General features: G+C 32.4%; 1 long non-coding RNA gene across 1 annotated transcript; it reads left to right on the forward strand.

Moving 5' to 3' along the window:
- The first annotated feature begins 1,266 nt into the window (after positions 1–1,266).
- LOC148604008 (uncharacterized) lies at positions 1,267–6,650 on the forward strand. The gene is made up of 3 exons (XR_015916657.1): positions 1,267–2,380; positions 2,947–3,077; positions 3,766–6,650. It is a non-coding gene; the product is annotated as an uncharacterized LOC148604008 (long non-coding RNA).
- The last annotated feature ends 1,706 nt before the right edge of the window (positions 6,651–8,356 follow it).

An 8,356-nucleotide genomic window follows, 5' to 3' on the forward strand; every position in this document is an offset into this window, starting at 1 on the left:
CGATGTACCCCCCCCCCCAAAAAAAAAAAAAAAAAAAAAAAAAAAAAAAAAAAAAAAAAAAATCTAAGCGTCTTAATTTATTGAATATAGTACGTCAATTTCTTTATTATTAATAAAGGAAATGTGAGTTTTACGGTGTCGGTATTCTGTGAATGAGAATTATGTTTGATACTGAGGCTAATTTTCTAGGAATTGGGGTAACATGTTTCACATTTTTCGTTCTTGAAAAATAGTTTTCAATGTATAATGTTGAAAATTAAATCATCTATCGAACGATAGATAGCTTCTTATGTGTAAATGAGTGAATTGTGTCCTTTCCATATGAAAGTCTTATGGTATACGGTATTAATTCTGGTCGGCCGATTGTTCTATCATCAACAGGAATTCGAGTTTTATGGAAAATGTATACACATAAATATACAAGAAGTCGTAAAGTTCTTGCTTTCCCATTTTGACTTCAACAGTTGGATTTCAAACACCGCAAACGGGAGACAGAGAGTTAAGACGTTTTCTGAGCGTTTTTTTTTAATTTACAATGAATAAAAAATATCATCGTTTCTCTCGAAAGAGTAATCATGGGAACCAAGGTTATAGCAGTAATCAAAATAATGTAATCCATGGACCAGACATGGAAAACAGAAATACACAATAAAGAACATAAAGTAACTAAAATCAAACAAAAAGTACAAAAGCAAATGAGCAAATCGGACTCCACTAAAAACTGAGAGCATGGACTAGGTGCACCGGTAGGGTAAGCGTCCTCTGCTTTCCTAGGAATACCCACCGATTTACTCATAAAAAGTCAAATCCGGGGTAGACAAAAGAGGAAAGGAAAACGGTCATAATTTTATCCTTTTCGAATAAGCCTTAGTTACTGCCTAAATTATTTTCTATTACTTGTTTTCCTATTCAAATGCAGTATGATCGTGTGCTATTGTTCGTTTATTTATATTTTGATATTGATTTTTTTTTTCAAAATACAGGGAATCGTTGAAACTTTTGACATAAATATATTGTGATATCACGAGTTGATGTATCATTCTGTCGAACTTTTCATACGAACTTTTCGAATAAACTTCTGGATAATTTGCAATCACTCTAGCATACAGTTACATTTTTGTTATCAGACAAACAAATGTTCAAGAATTCTGTATATTCCGACCTTAAGTGATTGTCAAATTTTGAGGAGGCGTCTTACATTTAGGGCTCTGTAAGAGGGTTATGTTTCTACAAGATTGAATAATCACTATAGAAAATTTATGGATATGTGTTTGCAGAATCTTTGAGTGCGAGCACTTATGATTTCAATAAGGATCTTAAATTGTTGTATACAATGTATTTGTTTTAAATCTTACTATCATTTGGATGACTGTGACAAATATATTTCAGTCAGAATTATTTTAATTTGACATTTTTTGCAAATATATGAGTGCGAACACTTTCAAGTGACGTAGCGCCTGGTACGGTAGATATGGCAAGGGTCGTACCAATATTGTCTGTTGGTACTGGATGTTGTACATTAATTGAAAAATAGGGTATCAGCTAAATAGAATAAGTTAAAATATAACAAAGCTTCCTTCTCACCATACCCTTTGAAAATATGTCAGAAACTATTCTAATCAACGCAATTTAGAAGTTGAATATTACTGGCTAGGTGATGTTATACAGATTGACAGATTGATGTCAAACATAACAGTTTCTAATTAGAGAGTTTCAAGACCCATGATAGATTACGACATAGTTTATTTAAACCCCCGACAGATGCTGGCAAGGTGTGTCGCGATTTAGAACAGTTTCTGACTGTTTAGAACTTTTCAATGAGAGCGAACTCTCACAGAATCGAAGAGTGGTGAGAAATGTGCCAACTGTATATAGTATGTACGAAATTAGTCTATGTTATGGAGTTCTTTGCTCTTATTCGATTCCGAATATGTCATAAATTTATCTTTATTGCAGATTTGTCATTTATTAGGGAAAACAAAGATGACAAGAAGACACGCGACCGAAAATAACGACAGCGCTGTTAATAGTAAAAGTGTAGAATAAAACAAAATCCACAAAAATGAAAAAAAAAGGTGTTATTGTGTTCAAATTGGGTTTAGTAATTCCTTCTACATCGTGATGGGCCTAAATGAATACGCATTCATGAAATTCCTTACGGAGGTGAAGCCAGAAATCGCAATGTTGAATGTCTGGACAAGAAGTTTAATTTAGTAATTTATCAATTGAGAAAGATTTAATGTGCATGCCTCGAAGCTGTCCAGCAGAAACTATCGTATACTGCATTTTTGTTTTGCATGTGTCAAGTGTTGTTACTCGATCAATATCACAATGAAGATGATAGAGAAATATAAATGTTTACCATCTTAACAATGCTAAGGTAAGCCTTACAAAAATTAATCATATTTGTTCTTTATTTTTGTACTAACAACATGCGGCTGTTATTGCAACATATATTTCTGAATATTTATTTAATTCTTGGCAACCATTTTAGGACAAGGTTGGAGACAAATTTCTATTTAAACTAAGAGCTTACAGTTAAAAGTTCGCAATTTCATAAGCCTTTTCTTTAACTTGTCCTTTGTCGATATCAACTTGTAAAAAAACACATACAACCCTATCACTATCTAATTTACGTTTAAAACTTTGTATGGCGTAAAATTTAGGACCTGGATGTAATAACATGGTAACTTTATGTATAACCACTGGGTTTAAGTTTGACCTTTTACCTTTTAAAATTTTTGCGGATATATCAACCACATGGGCTTTGTCTAATTTGCACTTTTTTATTTGAATTTCATATCTTAAAATATAATTTTAGATCTGGATGACACCATGATCATCATTTTGTAAATATATTGACATTTAATAAGTGTATCCATCTACTCCACGAACAATGATTTATTCAACTTGTTACAGTTTTCCTTCCTCTTTTGTCTACTGTAGACTTGACTTTTTATGAGCAATTCGGTGGGTGTTACTAAAAAGCAGAGGACGCTTATCATACCGGTGGACCTGGTGCATGCTTCCTGTTTTTATGTATGAAGTCCGAGTTGCCCATTTACTTTTGTTACTTTGTATGTATTATTTTCGTTATATAATGTTTTCGTTGTGTCTGTCTGTTTTCCATGTCTGGTCTTTGTCCCTAGATTACATTCATTTTATTTACGTCAGACTCTTGATTAATATCTCATGGACATTTTTACATTTAAGAAGAGACTTAATTCTTTTTAAATAATACGATAATTATATTTTATCATTCGTAGTATTTTAAGACCAAGACAACACGAACATCATGTTTGATGTCTTTGTTTAGATAGTATACATACATTACATCGCCATATTTCCTTTGAATTTTTTTGTTTGTTCATTGTCGTTGTTCGTTATTTGTAAACTTTGCGTTATTCCTTCCAGTAAATCGTCTAAATATTTCTTTAAGATATAATAAACGTTGAAACGAAATTTTGTTGTATATTTTTTATCTGTATCATACCAAAATAAAAATCTAAATATTCCCACAACCGTCTTGAAAGTTGTCTCAAATATATTACGATATGAGTACATTGCGTAGAAGATACAAGTGTTAAGAAGTTGGTATTGTAACTTTGATTATTTTCCACCTTATTTGTTTAAATAAAAGTACTGATAATACAAGCAATTTTTAAATGCATGCATATTTTTACTAATTGCAATTACCTGTATATGTTTGAACCAATTATTAAATGGATTTCATATCTTAAGTGTTTTTTTTTTTTTTATTTGCAGATATAAAGACGACATTTCTAGATGTTTAGCAGTCATCGGAATAATGCATCTTTTTTTATGAATAAAGTCAAACAATGTTTTTTTTTCTAAGCAGAAATCGGGGAAACCACGATTACTAACTTCATTGTTCCCATGGTTTTACTATTGGTTCTTCCCCTCAGTTAGGCTTATTTTAGTTAATAGTTACATTTTTCTGGATATTTATTTTTCCAGTTGCAAAGAGCTAAATGTAATTGTAGAATATCACGTTAAAGTCATTAATACGTGAAATGGGGAGGATTGTGATCATGCTAAAGTACTTTAAGCCCGCCGCATTTATTGAGCCTGCCCCAAGTCAGGAATTTCAGGGGCACTGTACATATTGCTTCGTTTTCAGTGTCAGTTTACTTTTATGTTGCTGGAGTCGATAGGGGCAACCGTTTGCTCTACCCATGTATATTGTTGTCTTGGGCTAGCTGCAATATAACCCATGGTTTGAAAGTTTGCTCCTCATTCACTAACGACGAATAGGTGGCTTTGAGCTGACATTTATCCTTCCCCATGGAGTTGTTCTCTCTTTTATGCATTCACTGCATCCTGCGTTTTCAGACTAAAAACTGAGAATAATATACACAGAATATCTTAAATTAAACAAACTCAACAAAACCATTACAGAACAAAAAATAAACCTTAAACTAACAAACCAAAAACCACAGAAATAACAAACAAATTATCAATAACAAAAAATAAAACCGGCAAAACCAAACAACATAAAACAACCTAGACCGTATAAAAAAGTGGGGGCAATCCTCAGATTTGGTCAGTTATACGGAGGTATGGAACAGTCTTTAAAACCGACACAGCAGTTCCATTATAATTTTATATAAAGAGTTTGATCACAATGAAAAATGATTTTATAAGTTTTGTGTGTCCTTCAATGTATTTATTGTATCAATTGTCAAAACAAATACTGAAATTGAAGGAGTATCGCCATAGGTTATTGTGTATATGTAGAAATACGGTTGATACAATCGATTTGCCATTCTCTAATGATTACATCCAGTTTTTCCTTTTGCCAGGAATTTTGATCTGTCTGATGGTACACGAATGTGATGGGCTACACTGAAAATCAGGCTTACCGAATCTCGTGAATATCACTTCTTTACATTTATAGCCGACCCAATAATTTTACGACAGTTGAAGTGTGGCTTTTTCCACTACAGGAACAAATTAAAGTAATGTGTCAAGGTCGCCCTGCACATGAACTACTCCTTAAAAACGCTCCCATTGTGTTCCAATATTATTGTAAACGGGGCAGAAAATCCTCATTCAATTTAGAGTGATGTCTGCACGTTGCAGTATATTACTTCCTATATTTATTTCTCATTATTTGTCTCTTGACTTTTAAATCATTTGTTCTGCTTTGGACTGTTAAGATAGACCTTTTATGCTTACCAATCGTTTACCTACATTTATGGCGATAAACTGAAGATTTAAAAATCTTTGAGGCTCTGATCTAAAGCGTTTAGTGCGAGAGTTATTGTACATGTAATGTACCGTTTTTGTGTTGGTTAAAGTGTCATATAGATGAACGTCCGGGAGTATCAATGTGATTAGTACTTAAATGACTTACATTACACATAGAAAAAAAAAGATGAATAAATGAACATTCAATCAAGTTAAGGGCATTATGCAACATTAACAAATACAATGTGCAGACCGAACGTTTTCATATATAAGTTGAACTGAAACAATTGAACTGAATTGAAAAGACGTGGATAATCTATAAAGTGTTATTTGCACTTTGACCAACGGTATATTATCTTTTCAATAAATTTAAATATTTGCATTGATGAAGAATTATTCCTTCTGAATTGTTATTATATTAAGATAAAAAAAAACAAAAAAAAAAAAAAAAAAACTGTCTCCTTAAACACGCTTGGTTAGAGACTCACATATTTCCAAATCTTCAGTTGAAATACAATGAAGAATATCCGAAATGTAAGCAATGAAATGCTACGGATAAAGGATCAAATGTAACTTTAATCAAAACGGGATCAATTTGAAAGTCAAGATACTAAGATGAAATAAAAAACATGGCGAAATGCATAACTAACAACAAACTGGAAAGTAAAATGAATGAGTAACCTCTATTCCGTTAATAAATATGCATTTGGGCCTAAAGCTTTGTAGGATATAAACCTTATTTATCTTTAGGAGTTATTAATGTCAAAGAAGGCCATGACAAATCATATGCATTTGTTCATATGTCATTGTTTGTAAAGAATTTGTAAAGTATTGATATTCTCGCAATTAAGCTAAATGCAGCACAAACATTAGTGTGATATTAACAAAATGGAAACTCCATGCTCGGGATCAGATTGAAAATAACTATCGGTGAATGGGGATTCAATGCTTTTGATTGCGTTTTCTTTCATGGAAAACCACAACCCATGTTTTTATTTGTAGTTGTCTAGTAGACATATTGGTCAAACTCGGTATCAAAGAATAATATAGGGAACCAAGGTTATAGCGGTAATCCGGTAATCAAAAGAATGCAACCCAGGGACAAAGACCAGACATGGGAAACAGACATACATAAAGTAACTAAAATCATATATACAAAGTAACAAAAGCAAATTAGCAACTCGGACTCAAACCTGAGAGCATGGATCAGGTGCAACGGTGTGGGTAAGCGTCTTCTGATTTTCTAGAAACACCTACCCAGTTGCTCATAAAAAGTCAAGTCCTGGGTAGTCGAAAGAGGAAAGGGAAACAATGACACGTTGAACAAGTCAGTTTTCAAGGCGCAGATGAATACACCTAACGGTCAACGAGTTCACGATGACGACCATAAAACTTCCGTTGTAATGATTTCAATCTTGTAGCAATAAAGCCCTGTCATGAAGCTTAGGTATTAGAATTTTAACGCGATTAAAAAAATCTGCATGGTTACGGCAAGCTCTGAGATAACCTAAAAGTTTTGATATGCTGCATACACAGGTGCTGACGGGATGTTGCCACATATGAAAGGAAAGTTGACAATTCTGAATTGAAAGTCACGATTGTCGTAAAGTGTACGTCAAGATATAAGGCTGTAGTATCTTATATATCAAGCTCTTTGGGGCAGATGCAATATATCAAATCCCCGAATTTAGGATTGTTTAAAGATAATACTTCACCTATGTAACGCAAACTCATGTTCAAGGATCTAGTTAAACTATATTGTTTCTTCAAATCAGATCAGCTATAAAGTCAGCTCCATGAAACTGAAGGAATAGGTCAAATCATCATAGAAGTTACGTGTATTTATCGTATCGATTTTGATAAAGGGTCTCTTACTCTATAACGGTCTGCAAATGAATAAACAAAAAACATACAAGATATATGTCAATCACCTGTCAGATATAAAGTTGATGGTTTGAACGAATTAAAAAGAATGTGCTAAGAGTAAATCGCATTCAGAAAAATATTTTAACGCACGAAGAACAAGTACAAAGGTGTTTGCAGGCCGAACCAAAACGTTATGTATACGAACCGCTAACGATCTAGACGTATTGACAACTGATAGGAAACAAATTGAACGATTTCATAGCGAATACACAACGAATCTTACTAAATAATATATGAATTTATTACTTTTTATGAATAAGTGAACAAATTAAAGAAAATTGCAGGTCTTACTGTTTTGCTGTTGTTCAATGTTGATATTTCTTCTTTAATTAGAGCTAATCCGAAAACAAAAAATGTACTACAAGAAGATAGTTTTACGGGACTGTATTATTGATATTACTTAATTAACAACCCATATTGCTACATGTGTGGTTAATTCTTCAATACTTAGTGTAATGAATTAATTACGGGAGTTTTCTCATTGATATTTGGGGTAAAAATGTTTCAAACTTTTCAAAAAAAAAAAACTCTCAAAAATATCTACATCAGTGTTAAAAACAAATCAGTATATATCATATCTACAGTTGATAAGATCATAGTGTGTCAGCAAAACCCACCCGTGCACTGAATACGTAGAAAAAAATATATCAAAACTACCCAACTGAGATGAAAAATGTCAGTTCAAGGCCACTTATGGGTCTTCAATGAACGAAGAGGTCTATTTACCAAAAAAAAAAAAAACAACAAACAAAAAAAAAAAGCGTAATTGTTAAATAATTGACTATTGAATATCAATTATGTATAAAATATAAGTTTTCGTACATGTAATGTACTGTTTTATGATTAAAAAGTCATATTGCTGAACACCCGGTAGTATCACATAGAAAAAGGCCCGTGGACCCATAGATAACAGTGTTATCACATAGATAGAGACGATTGATTTGTATATCAAAGTGCTTATTTTCAGCAGTGTGAAGTTGGTTACTTATTCGACATTCGTTTGATATTCATTTGAATTTTATTTCACATTCGATTGACATTAATTTTATTTTCATCAATTTCCAATTTAGATATAATTTGTATTTTTATATTCAAAATACAAAAAATCTAAAACATTACAGATCAATACTCGGATAACGATCCACAGAGCTCCAAAATTGTCGGTTTTCACATCAGACCTGTATATTTTAGCGACTTTTTCCCCCGTTAACCGGAAGTG

The sequence above is a fragment of the Perna viridis genome, chromosome 11 (genome assembly GCF_037379345.1).
Source record: "Perna viridis isolate PV_CMFRI_1.1 ecotype Kerala chromosome 11, ASM3737934v1, whole genome shotgun sequence".
Lineage (NCBI taxonomy): Eukaryota > Metazoa > Mollusca > Bivalvia > Mytilida > Mytilidae > Perna > Perna viridis.